Genomic DNA, 23,650 nt, shown 5'->3' on the forward strand with positions numbered 1-23,650 from the left:
GAAATAAAGGGGGCATTTTTATTTGTTAAATATTTTACCAATACGGCACAACTCTTATAATTGGAAAATTAAATCATAATTAATAAACTTTTACCTTTTTACCATCAGTAAAAAAAATATTTAAATTCTTTCCCCCGATAATGCCTTAGCTCAATTGATAAAAGTGAAGTCTTTGAGTCTTGAGTATTTAAGGGAGAGCAATTTTTAATAAAAATCGAATAAACCGACTAAATTGAATCAATTGATTTAGTCGGTTTTGATTTGCGCATTTGTGTAGTTTTTTTGTTATGAATTTGGTTAGGGTGATTATTTTGATCGGTTTATCAGTTTTTAAATTTTTAATTTGACTCGACTGAAAAAATTGACTTAATTTAATATATATTAATTATTTATAATATATTTATAATATAAAATATATAAAATATATATATTATTCAAGCTCAATAACTAAAGTCAGTTAATCGATCGAACAGATCAACCTAAAATCGGTTCGATTATGTTAGTTTTTGAACTTTAATTTGGTTGGGTCTATTTTTTTAGGTTATGGTTAGTTAAATCGATTTAATAAAAAACCCAAACGAACCGACCGAAAAAACCAAATGCTCTCTCCTATGAGTACATAAGTTCGAGACCTATCATATGCAATATATTCATGGGTCTCCAAATCTCACTGTGCGGTGGTTATGTGTAGGTTTTAATCTAGTTAGTCCAATTTGTTGGCTTTAGCCTGGATTGTACTAGTTATTATTACAGTTGTGTTATAATGATTTGATTCTATTTTGTGGTTCTTTGGACATGTATTTATATTTTAATTGTACTTGTAACATTAAAAAAAAAAACTAATCATTTTAGAATTCACGACTACCCTTCTCAACCATGTTATATCTAAAATTCGAATCAAAATTTCTCTTTAAAAATATAACATTACTTACTATTATACCCAACACATTAATATTAATATTAATAATATCTATTTTCTTTTAGAAGTAATATTATATACTTTAGCTTTGCTAAGACAGCAACCTAAATATTATTATTTCCTTGATTTTCTTCTCTAAGTTACGTCTCTATGTTTTGAATTACCTACTATTCCTTTCTCGGGCTATAAAATGACAATCATCAATGCTTTGCGACTCTTGAGTATATATGGGTGATGCAATTTTTCTTTTTAACTGAGAGCTCTTATTTGAAGGTGGCATAAGTCTAACATTTCACACCTTAATTCTTTGGAGAATCACATGTGAACTTGTGTTTCTTTCTCCTATTTGCAAAAAGGCATTTTGCATTCGCATTTATGCTCTAATTTTTTTTTAATGTTTAAAGGGTTAATATATATATCACACAGTAGAGACATACTCACATTCAAAGGGAGTTGCCCAAATAAAAGTTTACCACTTACTTCCTTGAAAGCTCAAACTTAAGTGGGTTCTATAGGTGAACAACCCTTGATCACTAGGTTAAACACGAGAATTCTATGCCTTAATTAATTAACCTGTCTTTATAGCCAACATTTTATTGCTATCCAAGCAAAGATGGAATGTTAAACTTGAGACATTTTGGCTTATGCCCATCCACTTATCGTTTTTGGGTTTGTTAGCATTCTTAACCATACCAACTAAATAACTATTATTTGGGTGAGGCCATGTGTTCCTACTATCTGCATGCTTAATCAAATCCTATGCCCTTAGGCTAAACTGTAAAACGTTCTTCCAATTTTAGTTGCTACCTATCCGGATAGAAATGCCAAATATATCTTCTTTTTAGCATGTACTCCTTTATCAATGCTATCTACAATGCACTAGCATTACTAATGTACAACTCATGTGATACATGCACAGATGAGGTGAAATTTATTAAATTAAAATTACCAAAGCTGTCAATTTTCAAGTTTGAAAAATTGGTTGATTTGCGACGCATTTTTGGATGGGATCCATGCATTTTCTATGACACCCCCTCCCGACAAACATCTTCAAGATTATTTTTCAAATGACATTATTTTTCAAACATCTTGTGTTGGTACTCCTTAACAAAATGGGAGAGTGAAGAGGAAACATCAACATATTTTAAATGTAGCTCATGCTTTACATTTCCAAGAAAATTTGCCTATATCTTTTTAGGGGGAGTGTGTGTTGGCTGCTTTTTATCTCATTAATCGAACTCCTTCACCTATTCTTCACAATAAAACACCCTATGAAATGTTGTTTGGTAGCTCTCCTTTGTTTTATGATCTTCGTATGTTTGCTTGCTTATGTTTTACTCATAATCAACGTTCTAAAGGTGATAAGTTTGCTAGTCGAAGTCGAAAGAGTGTTTTTGTTGGGTACCCTTTTGGAAAAAAAGGTTGATATTTATATGATTTGGATTCTAAGAAATTCATTGTGTCCCGCGGTGTGAAATTTTTTAAGGATATTTTTCCATATTTGGATGGGAATGTTGCAACCATTGAGCCTGACAATGTTGCTTTGCCATATGGGCGTGCAGACGAAATTTTTGATACATATTTTGGTGAATCAAAAGTGTTACAATCCGTGATAGTTCCTCCACTTGCTACTCCATATCCTGTGAGTTCACCACTTGTGAGTTCTCCGACACTTGTGGTATCTTCTTCTTCCTCTAATGACACGGTGGTACAGAAGGCTTTGGGTAATGATGCACCTGAATTGAGATGAGGGCATAGGGAGAAATCTCTTTCTATGAAGCTTTGGAATTTTGTCACCCATACCATCATAAAGAAAAGTCCATCTCTCACCTCACCTGCTTCAGAGTCTTCCTCAAGTACTCCATTTCATATAACGCATTATGTTAATTGTGACAAATTTACTATAAAGCACTGAAATTTTCTTACAGCTATTACTACATGGGTCGAGCAACATTCTTTTAAAGAGGTTGTGAAGGATGCAAGATGACATGATGCTATGTAAAAGGAGATTTGTGCTTTGGAGGATAATGACACTTGGTCTATGGAAACACTTCCTCCTAGAAAGAAAACATTGGGTACTAAGTGGGTTACAAGATTAAATATAACTCCGATGAAAGTATTGAGAGACTTAAAACTCATGTTGTTGTTTTTGGTAATCACTAGGTAGAATGTATTGACTATAATGAAACTTTTGCACATGTGGTGAAAATGGTGACTATTCGGGCGTTCTTAGCTATTGCAACTTTGAAATATTGGGAGTTACATCAGATGGATGTCCATAATGCCTTTCTGCATGGTGATCTTGATGAAGAGGTTTACATGAAGTTTTCTCTAGGTTTTGCTCCTGATAAGCCTGGAATGGTTTGTCGTTTGTGCAAGTCTTTGTATGGGTTGAAACAGACTCCTCGGTGTTGGTTTGCAAAGCTTGTTATTGCACTGAAAGGGTATGGACTTTTTCAATCATATTTTGATTATTTACTCTTTACATACACTAAAGGATCTGTACGCATTAATGTGCTGGTTTATGTTGATGATTTACTTATTTCTGGGAACGATTCCACTACTTTGAAAACTTCTAAGGGGTATCTCAGTTCTTGCTTCTATATGAAGGATCTTGGTGTTTTGAAATATTTTTTGGGGACAAAAGTAGCTCGTAGCTCTTTGGGGTTATTATTTGTCAAATGAAATATGCACTTAATATTATTTCAAAGGTAGGTTTTGTGGGAGCAAAGCCTGTAGGATCGCCAATAGAGCAAAATCTTAAATTAGCGTATGCTACAGGGAAAGTTTTTGTCTGATCTTGAATTGTACAGACGCTTAATGGGTCGTTTGATTTATTTGGCAGTGATCAAAACTTATTTGGCATACTCGGTTCATGTTTTATCTCGGTTTATGCATGACCTGAGGTAGGAGCATTGGGACGCGACTCTGTGTGTTATCTGGTACTTGAAAAGCTCTCCTGGCTAAGGGATTCTTTTAAGATATTATAGTAATTTGCCCTTGAAAGTGTGGTGTGATTTAGATTGGGTTGCTTGTTCATTAACTCGGTGTTCGTTTATTGGCTGACTTGTTTTTCTGGGACAATCTCCTATTTCTTGGAAAACTAAAAGACAACATATTGTTTCCCGTTCTTCTGTTGATGCAGAGTATAGGTCTATGGCTTCCATCACTTGTGAGCTCAAGTGGCTGAAGACCTTGTTATTGAGCTTAGGTGTTTATCTTCCTAAAGCAATCCTTTTATTTTGTGATAGTCAATCTGCGCTGTGCATTGCACAAAATCTCGTATTTATGAGTGTACTAAACATATTGAAGTGGATAGTCACTTTGTTAAGAATGCAATCTAGGATGGGTTGAATGCAACTTCTTATGTTCCAACCTCCGTTCAGTTGGCTGACATTTTTACAAAGGCGCTTGGTAAATCGCAATTTGAATATCTTCTCAGCAAGTTGGGTATTTATGATCTTTTAGCAATTTGATTCCTAATGGGATATTATAGGATATTACTATGGAATATTATCTCTTAGCAATTTGATTCCTAATGAGATGTTACAAAATATTATTATGGTATATTATCTTTTGGTAATTTGATTCCTATATAATTATTACTGTATAGATATATATACACACCTTGAGGTCTATCAATAAAATTCAAGAGATTACCCTACTTTTATTACTTTCCTTATCGTTCCCTATAGTAGTTTATTTGTATTTAATTTTCTAAAAATATTTTATTTATTTAATAAAAAAAATTCAATACATCAATTTAAAATAAAAACAAAATAATTTAAAATTAATATAAATAAATTGAATTAAACAATTGAATCGTTGAGATTAAATAAACTGAAAACCAATATTCTTATCGATTCAACTACTGATATTGTGTCGGAAAGATTTAATCGTACTCTGCTACTGTTTACTATCAATGTTTCTATTATCCTGATCGGTGTCATTCCTGCCCATTTATGACCTGCTATGCTGGACATTTCCCCCTATGATCTTAGAAACTGATTGGTATTTCCCTTCCTATGAAAATGATTCCATTCTACCCTTCTTTTTCTGCAACTTTGAAATTATGATTTCACAGTGAAAATATGTCCCAGTTTTTATATTCCCAATGCTATTGGTATTCACTTCTAGAGGATTGGGAGGTGAGAGTCACCTCAAATTCAAATCCCTTCGTACGTCGGATTAGATTGAAATTAGAGTAGAATATAAGTGGCGGATTAATAGATTTTAATACTTTTTAAAAATTAAAATTTTAGTACTAACTCAAACAACATCACGGTTAAATTTAATCACTAATTTTGTATTATTTCAATTTTGACAGTAACTAAACAAATTTAACTAGTAACAGGGATTAATCCAACTTATGCAAAATATGTAATCAGAAACACTTGGATATTTAATAACTACATTGAGTATGGATTAAATTCGACATTGAGCTGTAATGCTTTATGCCCTAGACTTTTCCATATTTGATAATAAAGGAAAAGTAAAGAGGAATTAAATTTGTATTAATCATAATTGACGTAATACACCCCACTCCCTTTCCCTATATTTATTCTCAACCGTCTCAATTACTCTTGCATTTATGTGTTTTAATGGGCTTTCAATCTAATTTAGTTCCCTTTGTTTTCAATGCTCGAGCTAACCCACCAAACTCTCCTTCTCTTCATGAATTGAATCAAGTTGAATTCTAATCTTTATATATGTTTTTTTAGAAATAAACAATAATTGGAGTTGATTTATATTTGATATCAATTTATAAATCTCTCTCTAAACCTAACCCAATATGGATTTTGGCAAGTTGTTTATGATTGATTGCCGTAGGTTTCATGCAATCTCTTAATTTGGTGGATGATTAGATTTAATTAGGGCCCTATTCCTACATTAATTTTGCAACATAGGTTGTTTTGTGAAAAATAAGAATTTGCAGACACAGCTGAGAAACTATCATGACATGGTGGGCCAAATTCAATGAAAAATTCTATTTTCATACCCCTTACTACCCTACCACTCACCGTTTTTGTATCAAAGGAAATATATATTAAATCATTCAAATAAGTTTTTATCAATTTGTTTGGGGTAATCACTTGAAGTAAGTATTGCGTCGGTGCCCCATCAGCAGCCGATTTGGCATTTTCTGATATTCTATAAACCCATCTTATAAAAAAACTAAAATTATTGAAATACCCTGAGGTCCATCAACCGAGGTGCTAGCAGTTCTAATGAATTGGATTCATCATGCTACCACTTAACACTACATTCATCTTCGGCAGAGTGCAAAAGATAAAACTCTTATTCCAGGAGACATCAATTTTTTAATTTCATTTGTCAACTTAAAAAACCTGTGCTACCAATATATCAAATTATCTAGAAACTAGAGAAAACATGGGATACTCACTACCATAAAAGCCCATATTTCTTTCTTCTGTGATTAAATTAAAAACTAAAAGAAAATATTATATCAGTGCTATTTGTCCTCCAACTTTCTCATCACTTGAAAATGAAAAAAAATTGGAGAGCAAATAGCACAATCCGAGGATAACAAAGGGTAAGATTAAAAGACAAAAAAATTATTAAGGGTGAAGTCCTAATTATACTCTAATAGCCAACATTAAATTTATGATTAGATTTATATGCTAATTATATGGTTTTAGCTCTTCCTTGCCTTGGTGGTAGTAGCAGTATCATGAAGAAAATCAAGCAAAACAGTGCTCTTGCATTTGGGACATTTAGGTTCATCTTCTGAAAGCATCACGTACATCAAACACCTTGGACATCCGACCAGAACCATTGATGTTGCTGTTGTTGTTGTTTCTGGGCTGCTCATCATCATCATCTCAACGTCATGATTCATCTCCGATGACACGCACGAGCTCGGCGGGGATGTCGGCGACACAGTAGCCGACCCGCTTGGTGATGGTTCCATTCTTGGATTACGCCTTGGTGGTGATAGGTTCAACTTCAACTCAAGCTTGGGACCATTTCTTCTTCCACTCATGATCTTTAATATAAATTAACTTAACCTAACATGAAACAACAAAACAAAGTTAGTCCAATTTTTATGTAAGAACTTGATTTGTAAAACAAATCTTAGTTACCTTTGAAGGAACCTTGAACACTTTGTTCTTCAAGAGAGATGGAGAAGGCTTGGATGAGTGGATTGGAATTTGAAGAAGAAAGAGCAAAATATATAAAGGGAGAAAAAGGATGGTTTTTATTTAAAGCTTAATTAATTAAATTATGGTGGGGAGAGGTGGAGCTGTAAATTAGAGAGAAATTATTAATGGCTGGAAAATTTAAAAAGAAAATAAAAAAATGGCAGTAAACATTATTACAAAAATTGCAGGGAAGAAAAAGCCTTTTCCAGTCACTGTTTTTTTGCTAATAATGGTCTTTACTTCATTGCTTGGGATTAGTTAACATACTATTTAGGGTACTAACACTGTATTAAATATAATAATTAACAATTTTATTTAATTTTTAATTTAAGATATAAAATAAATAAATTGGAGTGCAATGTAGAATACAACTGAGGGAAGAAACGCCTACAGCTTCTATGGCAAAAAACCCCAGATTAGTAAAGTTAAAAACCCAACACGAAGGCCACCTAAGAATTTAATATCAAACACCAAGAAATTTAATGAAAAGAGAGTACAGCAGTTAAAACCCAATTTAATTGTTCAACAGAAACCAGATAATTATAAAAAAAAATAAAAAGGAACACCATGCACCCACAATGATATAATGACGATTTCATAACAAACATACTCATCCCTTGTTTGTGGATAACGTTAGCACACATTCATTTTCATAGCAGGAACAGAGGTAAAGGAGCAGGCAGTGGCCTCGCCCTAAAAAATGTTTATATTATCATCTAACCCCTTAAATTTTTATGAAATTACATATTAGTATAATGGTAAAATTACAATTTAACTCCCAGTAATTTATGATTCACCTTTAACCTAGAGGCGAACTCAAAATTCTTTTTGGAGGGGCTGAATTTGAATTATAAATTTTTTAGAGGTCTAAAAAAGTAATTTCATCGTTGTATTGATGTAAACTTTTATAATTTTCAATAGATTAAACTATAAACTTTTTGTTTGTGGAGAAGGTGTAATTAAATTTTAAAATTTAGGAGGGCCAGATTACAATTATACTATTAAATTAACTTAAAATTCTACAAACACTCGAGACTAAAGGAACAATTTTTAATTTTGAAGGGTTAGGACCTTGCTTGCCCCCTAGACCTGGTCGGGCTTAGATAAAAATTTTTACATTTTGGGCAAATTCTACCCAGTCAAATTTCAATTTAAAAAATAAATTAAAAATATTTTAAATAGTAAAACAGACTTATTGGACGGCCCAACCCAACCTAAAAATAGACCTAAGCTTAAAATATATTTTGGAACCAGGCTTACCTCTGTTGCCCCTCTAGCTTTGCCCCTATCTAGCCCCATAAACTAATTTTTTGGCTTTGTCCTGTCTTAAAAGAGAATATAGATTCGAATTCTAAAAATAACATTATTGAGAGACTCAAATATTAATTTCAAACATAAACCGTAAAAATAAATATAAAAGATAAAACACGTTAAATTTTTAATGATTTTTTTTAACAATTAAAGAAAAAGATTTTATATATCAAGAAAATTGTATATATGATTTTGATAAAGCGCCATTTCAGTATCATATTAATTGTATTGGATTGCCAACATTTTACTATGTTGTTCCATCTGGCATTTGGTTGGTAAGCCAGAAAATTTTCTCTCATATAATCAATTAAATTCCTCAACCAAAAAAATTCAGTATATTCTAATAATGTCTATATTTATTGAAGCATTAACATATAATCTAATTTGAATTTGTGGCTTTCATTGAAATTCTGTGCTTCTGATTTGACTAAATGCTAATTAAGTAGGCAACTAGATTTTCAACCTCACACGCAGTCTTAGATTTGTATAAATGGTTGAATTATCCTTCAAATATCAACATTGCTATAATATGTTATTAAATTGGAAAAAATTAAATTTTATCTAAATTGCTCGATTTAATTTAATAGGGATTAAATTGTTTAAAATTTTATAGTATGAATATCTCCAAAATATTTACTCATTTTGTTAAAATATTTATTATAATTAATACACATTTAATATAAATTTATTTATTTTTAGTATTTAAGTTTGGAAGTAGGGAATTCCTTTTGTTAGCTTAACAAGGGAGGAAATGGAGCCTCTTCTTGCCATTAAATTTAGGAAAAACCATAAACATTCTTAATTGAAATTAATTAATTCATTAATGTATCCAATTAACATTTCATTCAATGGGATTTAACGATTAATGTAAGTGACATTTAATTTTTTTAACTCAAATGACTTTTCTTTAAATTAAATAAATAATAAATAATATGAAATAATCTTCCATCCATTTGTAGAAATTGGCTTCAAGTTCGTATTATTGATTCCCCATCAATCTCAAGCGGCTAATTTCAGCATGAATTCATTATAAAGAGAAAATAATTTTGGGTAAAAGTATTATAGAGGTATTTGTACTATAAGTCAGTTTATATTTTTTATTTACTTAAAAAATGAATAAATTAATCACTGTATGTTAGATTAAAGAGTAAATTAGTTTTTTTGTTAAAAATTTCATCCAATTCTACTATTAAAAACCGGTGTAACTGACAAAATAACCAGGTAATTACACGTGACGTGCCATCTGTACTTGATGTTGATATACAAAGATCAATTTTTAACAATAAAAATGGATGAAAATTCTAATTCTCCAACCCCCGGGTAAAGTTATCATGATTAATTACGTATGTAATTCTTCAATTTTCTAAGTCCTATATTTTGCATCCTATAGGAATTTTAGCAAGTATTGGATGTACACTTAAAAAAATCTAAATCTAATCACGGAATGATTTTTCAAATATGTATTTAACTTTTTTTAAATAAAATAATAATAAAAACCTCGTTTTTGACCTAATGGTTTGGGTATTTATTCCAAAGATCCACATCATCGATTCGAATCACAAGAGTAATCTTATTGTGGTGTGCATGAGTCGACAATGATTTATTCACGTCAAAGATGTGAAAATCAATTGCAAATATACTAAAAATATATGATTTATGGTAAACATGTTTTTTATTATTATAATTTTTTAAATATAATTATTAAACAATAAATGGTATTCAAGAGTTAGCCATATATAAGGGCAAAATTTTTATTTTAGAAGTTTTATATGATTTATATTTAATTATTTGTTGTATTTATATGTTATTGTGGATCATGAGTTTACTTTAAATAAAAGATGTATAATTAATAAATGTTAGGTAGAATAATTTATATATTAAACTTTTAAAAGGAAAATGTAGATTCAAATATTACAAATTTTGATGTAGCAAAGGTTGAATAGTTAATTTGAACTATACATTAGGAGTGCATTTGAAATGCCTAAAATAAATTTCATTTAAGAATAATTGGTAGATAAAATCCACATGCATCATGGTCAATTTTGCTTTCTTCAACAAAAAAGGGAAAAGAAAATTTAAGTGCAGCAAAAAAATCCAACAAATATTTTTAAGTTATATCATTGATTTGGTGAGATTATGACAATATTCTGATTTTATCCAATATTTTCTAATCAAGCTTTAACTTGCAAGGTTTAGAAATTAAAAAATAACAATTTAAACATTTAATTTATCTATATAATTATAAATTTATATTATAATTTTAGTTATGTTGGCTTATGCAATATTTTAAAATAAAATGTTCAAAATTCTAATTTTAACAATTCCAATTCCTTTCTATAATCTTTATTAGTAAAAATCTTTCTAGAACTTCTATATATATATAGAATATAAAGGTTTAAACATGTTAGAGATCCTTACAGTCTTTTGAAATTTAAAATCCATCCTTTTGCTTTAACATTAAGTCCCTTTTCTTTTATTTAAAAATCTTGATTCTTTCGTCCAATTTACAATTATAAAAAGATAGAATAACTCTTTAGCTTTCAATGTTTTTAGTTTATGTCAATTTGGTCATTACACTTTAAAAGTAGAAAAATTATAAAATAAATAAAATTTTTATATCTTCAATAAAAATCCTAAAGAAGTTTTAAAAAGTATAGTTTTTAAAAAATTAAAATATCTTTAAATTAAAAAATAAAACAATTTTAAAAACATTGAGAAAAACTAATAAAATTATAAAAAATATATATATAAAATGCTTCAAGATTTCAAAAAAAAAGAAAATTCACTTCTTGAATGGTAACAAATAAAGGTGTCTACAAACCAGGTAAAGCTGAGACCCATTTTTTTTAAAAAAAATTCCAAGCCTAGGCTCGGGCCCATCTTGGCTAGACTCGCACTAAAAAGTAACTATTTGAAAAAAATAATAAAAATATACAATATATATTTTTTGTGAATAAAATAAGTGTTACAAAAAAACTAGAAAGAAACTAAATGAGAAGCTATATATAACTGTAATCCTTACTCTCTATCAAAAGTCAACTTAGTAATTTGATCAACTTTCATGTTATCTTCTCTAGGAACATAATCAATGGCCCATTTAGCCTCCTTCATTAAAAGTTGATTAATGCGCCTTATTAAAGCATAATTTTTCCCCTTCAAAAAGGGCTCTTAATGCTCCCAATAACTTTCATGTTGTCACTCTATATCAGAATTCTGTCATGACATCTTCCTTGCGCCAAAGTTACACTATCAAGAATACCTCACAATTCAACTTCAAAAACAAAACAAATTCCTATTCTGTGATTAAAACCAAGGACCCAATCTCCATTCTGGTCTCTCAGAACTCCACCTGTCAAGGGGGAACCTGTGTTAATTTTAATAGCTCTATTAGTCCTAGTGCGAATCCACTTGTCTGTTCCCACAAAGTCCTCATTCGATGCATGACTACTAGACCTCTCCCCCTTGCGAGTAGAATTGTATTGTTGAACCCAACTGTAAGCGCCTTTAACAACCTCCTCTATATTCCACGGCACTCCTTGGAAAAAGGTTATATTACAGTTCTTCCAAATTCGCCAAGCAAAAAGGCCAAAGAAGCATGTCCAATCAACTTTTCCCCAATCGATATTAATATGATTCTTCAAATTAAACTCAAGCCATTCTTGCAAATTACCTAAAAAGAAAGCATTTAGTTTATTAGAGGGAATGATTCAAAACCATACCTTTTTTGCTGCATTGCAATCCCTAATAGTGTGAAGCACATCTTCATATCCATGACCACAAACTAAGCACCTTGCATCATTAATCACACCACGCCTTAGCCTTTCTGCTTGAGTAAGCAATCTTTGTTTGAGAACCAACCAAAGGAAAACCCGGACTCTTTGAGGCACATCAACCTTCCAAGGTAATTTCCAAGCTTCCTCCACAAAATTCCATGAACTTTCCTTAACCTTATGATAAGCGCTTTTAATAGAGAAGCAACCGGATGAGGTTCCTGTCCAAGCGATTTTATGCAGACCTACTAAAGGATGTGGAGGCTGAATGCTAGAGATACGTCCAATTAAATCTTTCGGTAACCATACACGAAAGAGATCAAGATTCCAACATCCCTTTTCAGTAATCATTTCCTTAAGACAACAGTCTGTAGCAGAGCGAGCATTAGCTGGGATTAAATTCACTAAGGGCCCAATCTCTGGGATCCAAATATCCTCCTAACATCTAACTGTGTAACCATCTCCCATAGATCAGAAATGTTTTCTCTAAGCAGGGACCATATCTTAGAAAGAGCTCTCCATAGAAAAGAGTCATTTCTGTGATGTATACTGAGTGGAGTACCTTCTTGAACACCATACTTCGCTTGCAAAACCAGCACCCATAAAGCTTCTAGATTCGTTAGAATATTAAATTCCAACTTCAAAAAAAAGAAGAGGATTTTTGATCTTTTTGCTGACGAATCCCAAGCCCACCACAAGCCTTATGTTGACAAACTGAGCTCCAATTAACAAGGGCCTTTTTTTTACTCCCTCCAGACGATCCCCATATAAATTATCTAACAATTCTCTCAATCTCATCACAAATTCTTTGTGGGATCCTTAAAGATTGCATAAAGTAGCTAGGAATAGAGAGCAAAACCAATTGAGCTATTGTAACTCTACTAGCTAGAGATAACTGCCTTGCATCCCATCTATGTAGGCTCGACTTGACCTTTTCACCATAAATTTCAGAGAACTGATAGTAACCCCTATCATGAAAGAGAGGAACACCCAAATACGAACCAAGATTTTGAACTCTATGGAAACCAATCGTATCACAAATATGCCTCTCCAGATTATCACTCACTTCTTTGGATAAGAAAATGTTTATTTTTAAGCATTCACCTGATGTCCAGAATAGACACAGAAGTTATCCAACAATTCCTTTATTAGCCTATCCCGATTAACATCAGCTTTCCTAAAGATAATAAGATCGTCAGCAAAAAATAAATGAGAAAGAGTAGGACCATACCTAGACAAATGAATGGGAGACCAAATGTTTGAATTTATAGAAGAATTGATGCTTTACCCCAACCAGTCCATGCAAAGAACAAAAAAATAAGGAAGAGGGGACACCATTGTCTTATACTTCTAGCTGGACTAAACTTTTGAGTAGGAACCCAATTCCATAGAATCTGCATGGTAGAACTCGTGATAGCAGACATAATGACTTTCCTAAGGAAATCAGGAATGCTTGCCGCTTGAAGAGGAGCGTCAATAAAGTCCCAACTCGCTCGGTCATAGGCTTTTTCCAAGTCAATAGTAATAGCCATCCACTTTTTATGCTTGCTACTCATTGAATGGATAACTTTTTTGGGCCACAATAATGTTGTCTGTTATGTTCATTCTAGCAATGAAACCAGCCTACTCTTGATCTATGATTCTTGGAAAAACCACCTTAAACCTGTTAGCAATAATCTTCATGACCAGTTTATAGAGGATAGAACACAAAATTATTGGATGGAACTGCATAAAGTCTTTAAGAGTTTGAATCTTAGGGATAAGAACAAGTAATGAATTATTAAGCACTCTATCAATTGTTTCTCCATCAAAAATTTTCATGACCCAATCAAAAATAGCTCTACCAATCAACTCCCACTGACTTTGAAAGAAAAGAGCATGAAAACCATTGCTCACATGTGCTTTTAAAGGAGCCATGTTGAACATAGCCACCTTAATCTCTTCATCAAAAACAACTCTCCTCAATAAAACCTCATCATCACAGCTAAGCTTTGGGAAAGAGCTAGTCGATAAACTTCTAGTACAAGAAAAAACTTCACCATATAAATTTTGGAAAAACCTAATCGCCTCAGATTGGAGCCACCCATCCTAAAAAATCCACTCCCCTTTATCATTCTTGAAAACAAAAATTTTATTATTATTTCTTCTCTGAATTGTGCAGGAGTGGAAAAGTTTAGTGTTTTAATCTCCAAACTGCAACCAATCGTATCTACCTTTCTAATTCCAAAGCAGTTCTTCATGGTGCAAGACACACTCTAGCTCCTCCTATAATCGAGATTCCACCAGACTTAAGTTTATAGAATAAGATCTACCTAGGGCCTTTTGGATATTAGATAACCTTTGCATCAAATACCTCTTACAGACCCATAATACCATAAATAGATTTATTCCAAATTTTAATATTCTCAGAAAAATTATTTAGGGAGTCAGCCATGTTACCTTTCATGCACCACTTCTCTTTAACAAACTCCGAAAAATTAGAGTGTTCAACCCATCCAACAAGAAATTTGAAAGGACGACCTTTGAGCAATGTAACTCTTGGACTGAGAGATAAAAGTAGAGGTCTGTGATTTGACCCCAATCTAGTATTTTCTTGATTTTCTCCCCTTTGGTTTCGCAAATCCCTCTAGCCCCTCCGAGATTTCTACTTCACCACCATCCATAGTCTGAACGTCGGTCCCTCGTCCCTAATCATCGAATCCACCACATCTATTTTTCTATTGACTTCCTCAGTCACAGTGCTTTTTTTTACTGCCGATAAAGTACACTAATCCTTAAAATGACCATATTTCTTACAAGAAAAATAAATAATCGGTAAGGCTTCATACTCGACCCTTTGTATCTCTTTGTTCACCATAACTTGAGAAACAAGAGGTTTATCGAGATCAACGAACACAACCATTTTAGCAAAACAACCTCTTGTTTTGCTATCATTATTAAGGTCAAACTTGACCACCTTGCCCACCAAGCCTCCAACTTCTTCCGGAATTCTCCTTATATACATGAATCACAGTAGACCCAATAACCTAATCCACGCCAAAACCATACTTGGGTAAGATTTCATGGGACTGAAGTACTTTGTCCATGACTAAAAAATGAGATATTGTCCATATATAATCCAAGGCCCTTGTGAAAGAGCTTTGTTATAATCCTCAATGCATTGAAGTTTAGCCAAAAAATAGTCATTCTCTATATCCATTAGATGGAACGGTTTCGTTGGACACCATAGACTATTGATTCGATTGAATAAGGTTGCGTAACCAATATTCTGACCCAGTAATTTTAGCACTATCGTAGTCTCCATACCCTTGAATATGATTTGTTGAATACGTTCCGAAAATTCAATAGTCGGGATATCGTTAACCATAGACTTTTTAACGTCACCTTCCAGAAATTCAAGATCTCCATCACAATTCTTACCTAGAGATTTAAGATTTTCATCTTGATTTTGTTCCCCTTTTCCGATAAACATATACTTCCAAGAGACCTTTGTTGGCGAATCCGAGCCTTTTGACGGTGAGTCCAAATCCTCTAGCATTTCAACATCCTCAACCCCACTGTCTTTTTTAAACCTGAATTTTATCGTTTCTCGATCATCGGCCGAACGAGATTCAGAGGCACTTACAACTTCCAGAGAAGACATTCATATAAATTAACATAAAATATGTTTAATATTGCTTTTAAGAAGCTCAAATATTCAATATATTTTTATAATTATATTTTAAAAATTGAAAAAAACTTTATTTAAATTAGAGTTGGGCTAGCTCGTGGACAATAACTCTTTGACCAAGTCAGCCTGGTCATAGACAACTCTAGAAATACGATCTCTCCAAAGTTTGAGCTATTCATTCAGTACCTTTCAAAATCGGAATTGAACAAGTTTTTTAAAATAATTTAATTAGAAAATTATATTGAAATTCGATTTAATTATGACTAAACAAATAGCTCAAATTTACCTTATTACTATAAAAGAAGTAAATAACTTCTTTTTTTTTGTACTTTTGAAATTAGTTATATTTTATAAAATTTTGAATTATTAAATGAATTTTTAAAATATTATACTTTTAAAGGACTTTGTTATTGAAAATATAAAATTTTAAAAATTTTTTATGCACCTTTAAAAGTAAAAAAAAAACAAATTAACAATAATAGTAAACATTGAGGGTTAAAATTTTATTTGATTTTTATAATTGTAATATGAGACAAAAATATAAAAATATTTAAATAAAAAATTACAAAATACAATATCTCAAAATAAAATTTAAAATATAGTAGCTAAAATTTAAAACTTACAAATACCTTGCAAATATTAAAGTTAAAAAAAAACATGTTTGAAGGAAATTAAATAAATAAATAAAGGGAACCATTATAGATTTTGTTGGTGAGAGTGGAGGGTTGAGTTTGTTAATCAACAAATGGTCCCAAATGATCACAAAACCAAAACAAAGGTGTTCAATGTTTTCTAGTTATTTCTCTGACACAAACTACAAACATACAATTGTTTTTTTCATATTTATGGGGTTAAGATTTTGACATGTATTCTTAAATTATATTTAAAATGTTAAAAAGTAAATAATTAGTTTTTTTTTTACTCTATGCATCTTTTTTACCGCGTGTGGTGCAGGAGTTTGTTCAGAAGGTTTGAATTTGAAGTTAAAACAAGAAATTGGTTGCTTAATTGTTAATATGAAATTTTGTGCTTAATCCTCCTAAGGAATAAATTCCTTTTACTATTAACCAAACAAACACTTTAGCTAAATATGGATATTTTAAATTTCTGAAGAACTTTGGTTCATCCAATTAATAGTAATAATGGCTTTTATGAGGGTCACCAAAGGTCAATAAAATACAAATGCAACTTCTTCGTTCTTTTGCTTTCTATTTTAAGCCACCTTTTCATTATATTTTCCAACTATTCCAATGTGATTGACAAATTAAAAATATGTTGAATTTTAATATTTAATTTATTAGAAAATTATTTAGTATATTAAATATAATTATATTATTTCGTAGAATAAATCTTAATTTTGAAAATTATTTATTCTTTTAAATAAATAGATAGTTTTGGAGAAAAGTTAAGTTTATATTTGAATAAATATAATTAAAAGAAAAGAAGTGAAAAATAGAACAAAACCTTAAATGAATATAATAATGTGAATATCTCATTTAAAAAAATATAATTTATTTTAAATATACATATAATAACGTACTTATATTATTCAATATCTTTTTTGCTGAAAATTTTGTATTAAATAATTATCAAATACATTTAATACCTATCGAAATAAAAGAAGCAATTTAATTTATAGTATTCGAAATTGAACCCATAAAATCAATTTAAGCAACTATAATTTTCGTGAATAAACAATAATGCGGTGAAAAGAGAAAACAAGCAGGATAAATGTAGCTATGAAAAATATGGCCATGTGTTAGTAGACCATTGGTTGAATTATAAAATATATAATGTAAGTATTTGTAATTAGTTCCAAATTTTAAAAATTCTAAATATAATTTTTAGAGCAATATCTAATTTTTAAGTAAGACGTTGTATTTATCTTTTGCTTTTCCACCACATCAGTGTTTACAAATCTAAATATTAGATGTAATATTTAATCGATCTTATCTGATATTTTTAATACTATAAAGATTAATTTATTCCGTTTAATTTGAAAGGGATCAAATTACTATTAGCCTAATAATTTATTCGCGAAAATAGGTAAAGCCATCATTAATTGCCCTTGTTTTCTTAAGTTATAGCATAAGGATCTCTCAAAATAAATTGATATTTTAATTCCTATTGTTGGTGCACGGTATCTACAAGGGAGAAGAGGACCGGTGCGAGGAGGATCAATTCATCCACGTAGGGGCCAAGACTTGAAAAGGTCAGAGGGTGTTAGAATTGTAAAATAAATCTAAAATAAAACTTAATAAATCAGGATCTATCATGTCAAATCATCAAGAATAAATCAAGAACAAAATTAGATGCGGAAGCGTACCTAAATCTATAAATTCCTTGAAATCTACGGATCTTAGAGATTTGATCTTCCAAATTAGTACACAAGAAATTCAAAGAATATTTGCTCTCTCTTTTCTAAGGATAAGATGTTAGAAAAAATATCTTGTTGTGTAATTTAGGGACCATAACCCTAATATTTATAACCTTGGCATATTAGTTCTAATTCTTAATTAACCCGTCATTAATTAGAATTTAATTAGAACTCAATTACTAGAGTATCTACACATATTTGACCCATACTTTATTTAATAATTAAAGCCCAATAAAATTCCAACCAAATTAGATCACTTTTAATTTGGGCTAACCTATCATGATAGTAAATAATAACATGTAATTACCCTTATTATATATGTGATGTCTATATTTTCTAACAATCTCCCACTTGGACTACATATATATACTACTTGCTCTATAATTACATGTCATTATATAACCTTATGATCTCAAAATTTTACCATAATATCCAAAAGGTATTCCGAACAATCTCGTCCATTAATTATGTTAACATAGAACCAATGCGACTTTCGTTACATATATCGTAACTAAATCCATCCCTAATCACGTATATTAACACAACCAAATGACATAGATCAAGTATGGATGTGTAACATGAAAATTACATGCAATATGATCTAAACATGTCTATTTCTAACTGGTCCTCCTTAGTGAGATCAAACCTTACCAAAATCAGAGTGTGAATAAACCAAATAAACTTTTTTTTTGCAGAAAATAAACTTAATATATGTAAACTGAAATAACTAAAAATTTGTCTATAACATAAAATCATTTAAAAGTACAAACTCCCACTAAAACCAAATATCCTTAAATGAAATTATACTCATATGTGTTTTAAATTTGATGTGCTCTTATTGCTATTGGAATAAAAGACTGCAATTTGTTTTCACAATTTGCACCTTAGTGACAAAATCTTGTATCCATATTCCATCAAAATCGGAGTCTGTATACCTGATGATCTCTAACTGGTTAGACATCCGATATGTGAGCATGTAATCTTTTGTTCTCTGAAAATACCTAACCCTCTTGGATGCTATCTAATGGTCCAAACCAGGGTTGTTTAAAATATCTGCCTAACATTCCAACAGTGTACATAATATTCCAATGTATACAAACCTGAACATACATTAGACTTCCCACTGCTAAAATGTAAAAATTCTTATGCATTTTTGTAATCTCAAAATCATTCTTAGGGTGTTGATTGAGATTATACTTATTATTGACAAGTAGTATGTCATTAACATATAAAACCAAATATAGAACCTTACTCCCACTAAACTTATGGTATATACAATTATCGACAAAATTCATCTCTAAACCGAATGAGATAATCATTTGGTAAAATTTGTAATACTATTGACGAGAAGTATGCTTAAACCCATAGATGAAGTTCTTTAATTTGCAAATAATTAACTTTGCATCATCAGACACAAAGTTTTCTAGTTGCACCAAATAAATGTATGATCAATGTTACCATTGAGAAACCATTAACTTAATATTTATCTGATGCAGCTTAAGGTCATAATATTCCACTAAAGTCATTATAACCTTTCCTCTAGTGAACTTTTTTAATGACATTCATTCTTGAGGTTGTTGAGTTTGTTCTTCTGGAACAATTACCTCATCTTAAATAAGGAGTTGTTCAACATTGTCTTATTGAGGTTTTAGATTCACTTATTAATCAATGATAGGTATGAGAACCTAAACATCATCAAAAGTGATAGTAGGAACTAAGTTAGAATTCAATTCCTCCTTAAAAGCAATGTCTCTAACCTTATTTCTCCCTCCAAACTCAACATCCTAAAAGAATGTTGCTATTCTCGTCTCAAAAATATTCCTAATTATGGGATCATAAAACTCATAGCCCTTAGATCACTCAGAATTTCCTTGACCCTTATACTTTATAGACATCAAAGAAGTCATAAATGATGTCATTTCAACCTTATCGTTTTTAGCAAAATGTTTCTCAATTTCGTCAAGGAAACCTTGGCCTGAATAATCTTTTCAGATTCTGTGCCCTTAAAGGCTTCTGAAATGTTATGCTTCATGATCATTAGACTCATGCAATTTGAACGATATCACCTTTCAAAATCCTTTTTAACATAATGGGTGTTTTTCGCAGTGAGAGGTGTGGTTTGTTCTTCCCTTAGTGCAATGTCTATGTTCATACAGTCAAGCACTATAAGTAAATGCCTTTTCCATTCATTGAAATTAGTCCCATTAAGTATGGGTATATAATTTATATTAGCAGATATTGTGGTAGTAGAAGATGAATTAGCTGAATATAGAACAAAAAATAAATAAAAATAAGCTCACATCAATATTTATAAATAAACAATAAATTCAGGATAATGGCTAATCCCATCTCAAGATACCAAATACAACATTAATATCAAGTCTTTGGACAGTAATATTAACAGTAAGCGGTACTCTTGTTGTAGCAATCAAACATTGACAATAAATTATGTCAAACAATGAATTAATCTTTGGACTAACATATTGCTCACATAAAGTACCTTATAATTGTGACACATTTATCACCACAGATGTCGTTGAAATTCTGCCAAATATTAACTTACCTTTGGGTCAATTAATAAACGCATGAATCACAAAAAACATATAATCATCTTGATATTTTAAATAAACTAATCTACACAAAAGAGGTCGCTTTGGCGGCATTTTTGTTTCAACTAATCTATTTAAAATATTAGACATCCTTAATTAAAACCTAAAGCCAAAATCTGAATTTATTTGTTTCAAAATATTTCTTTTAATTTCATCTTTCAATCAAATTAAAATATAATAAAATATATATGTATATATATTTATCCGAAAATAACATACAATGATGTTGGCAAATATAATAATAGTTAAATAAATAATAAACCATAAATAACCTCACATAAGACTTCAAATTTAAACCAAAATAATTTGAATAAAGGTAAACCTCATCTCAAGATATCAGACGCTCCATTAATATTTTATCTTAGGACAAAATATTGACTTGTAAGTGATATATTGGTGTAATAATCAAACATTGACAATAAGAACACGTCGAACCATAAAAATCTTCTTTTGGGTCAATTTATTGCTCACATGTAAAACCGAATAATTGTCACATGTTTATTACCATAATTGCACATGTAATATTATTAACCTTCATTTGGGCTGATCAGTATTAACATAACTTAAGTTACATGCACACAACCTATTATATTTTAAAACAAAATAATTTATACAAAAAAACCACTTTGGTGATTTATTGCTTCAATTAAGTTATTTTAAAATATATATATAAACATACCAATATTCAAATTTAAAATTTACCCAATAGTCAAATGTCAAATCTATTTTTTATTGCTTTATAAACTCCGAAATCACCCAAAATAAGGCTGTCTTAATAATACAATAAAAAACCGAAAACTTTAATCTTTGACTGGTTTTTTCTTTTTTGTTCCAAAATCACATATATCAAAACCAAACAGAAATAATGTAGTGGTTCAAAGTCAAATAATTAACAACCACATGTATTCATAATTTTGGTATGGACAAAAACACCAAAGCAATTCACGCATATACATGTATCCATAATCAAATAGAAAAACTTACCTTGAATTTACCATGTAAATCCAAACTTGTATTTATGATTAAACAAATATTCACATGAATACTTGGAAAATATTTTCAAGCCAATAAATCTCAAAAACAAAATCATAATAGTTGGCATATCCTACAATTCATACAATAAACCACATCATCATAATTTAACCAAATATTTAGAACCATAAGATGCCAAAACCTAAGATTATAAAACCAAACTTAAAACCAAATTATTTAAATATGTATATAGTTGACATGTAAAATTGAATATATAACCATAGCAAATAGTAATAACAACAACAACAACAACAACAACTTCAACGATATCCATCAAAACTTAATTTCACCAATTAAACTATAAAATATATCTTATTGAATAATCCTCAAAATCATTGATATATAATATATATATATACAAAATTATAATAATAGAAAAATAATATTGGCTTGCCTTACATATTTCATGTAAACTCAAATTTATATTAATGACTAAAGACATTATCATAAAACTTCTTTATACGCACAAATACTTAAAAAATCCATAACCACCAAATATGAAAGAATCCCAAATTGTATAAAACCTTCAGATGCACAACTACTTATGAAAATTCATAGCCACCATATAACAATATAACAAAACCCAAATCTATTATTCCTAATACTAAAACATAAATTTCAAAGATATTACCATAGATAATCAAAATTAAAAAATTGATTCTAAGAGTTGAACACATATTATTGCAATTGAAGAATAACAGTCAAACCAACTTTCATGAAATCAAGAATGCATGATTCTTAGTTTTGGAAATTCTAGAATAATAAGTTCACTTAATTCCTCATTATCGATTAACAATGAAAGAATATTGAAACATAATTGAATCTAGAGAATCAACAAATAATAATTGAAGTCGTATGAATACTCAAAATATATATGTCTACGATTTATTTAAAATATATAATAATCGACTAAAGAAAAAAAAACAGCCTACATTCAATGCACTTCAAAACCAAATCTGATTCTCGTTTGTTTTATTACAAAGAATATATAACACAAGCAAAGCCTTTATATATACACGCATATCGCATTAAAAAAAATCAAAGTAATACTACTGAAACATTAATGACTGAACCTTAATTGCACAAATAAATAAACAGTGCATTAAAACGCCAAAGAATTCTGATGAAATAAGCGAAGTTATGCCAAAAAAAAAAGTACAATCAACAAAATTTACCAAACATCAGTGCAAGCGTAGATTAATATATAATCGAGAACAGGGATCTAATCACACACTTCTTTTTTAATATAAATAATTAAATTGAAAATTAAAACCCTAGTTAACATAAATCCAAAAGATTTAACATGTATGATAAAAAAAACACAGAATCCAAATATCAAATCCATAAAATTTGAAAAAGAAAAAAACAGAATCAACTCAAAAATAATAAAGAATCAATTCGTTCTCAATGATTTAACATAACAAGGCTCTGATACCACTTGTTAAAATTGTAAAATAAATCTAAAATAAAACTTAATAAACCAGGATCTATCATGTCAAATTATCAAGAACAAATCAAGAACAAAACTAGATGCGGAAGTGTACCTGAATCTATAAATTCCTTAAAATCTACGGATCTTGGGGATTTGATCTTCTAAATTAGCACACAAGAAATTCAGAGAATATTTGCTCTCTCTTTTCTAAGAATGAGATATTAGAAAAGATATCTTGTTGTGTAATTTGGGGACCATAACCCTAATATTTATAATCTTCACATATTAGTTCTAATTCCTAATTAGCCCATCATTAATTAGAATTTGATTAGAACTCAATTACTAGAGTACTTCCACATATTTGAC

The 23,650-nt window shown here is 30.2% G+C and overlaps 1 long non-coding RNA gene across 1 annotated transcript; it reads right to left on the bottom strand.

Annotated features, from left to right (window-relative positions):
• Positions 1–6,198: 6,198 nt before the first annotated feature.
• On the bottom strand, positions 6,199–7,648 carry LOC105786310 (uncharacterized). The gene is made up of 2 exons (XR_008198864.1): positions 7,024–7,648; positions 6,199–6,948 (listed from the first exon to the last, which is right to left on the bottom strand). It is a non-coding gene; the product is annotated as an uncharacterized LOC105786310 (long non-coding RNA).
• Between the last annotated feature and the right edge of the window lie 16,002 nt (positions 7,649–23,650).

The sequence above is a fragment of the Gossypium raimondii genome, chromosome 1 (genome assembly GCF_025698545.1).
Source record: "Gossypium raimondii isolate GPD5lz chromosome 1, ASM2569854v1, whole genome shotgun sequence".
NCBI classification, from domain to species: Eukaryota; Viridiplantae; Streptophyta; class Magnoliopsida; order Malvales; family Malvaceae; genus Gossypium; species Gossypium raimondii.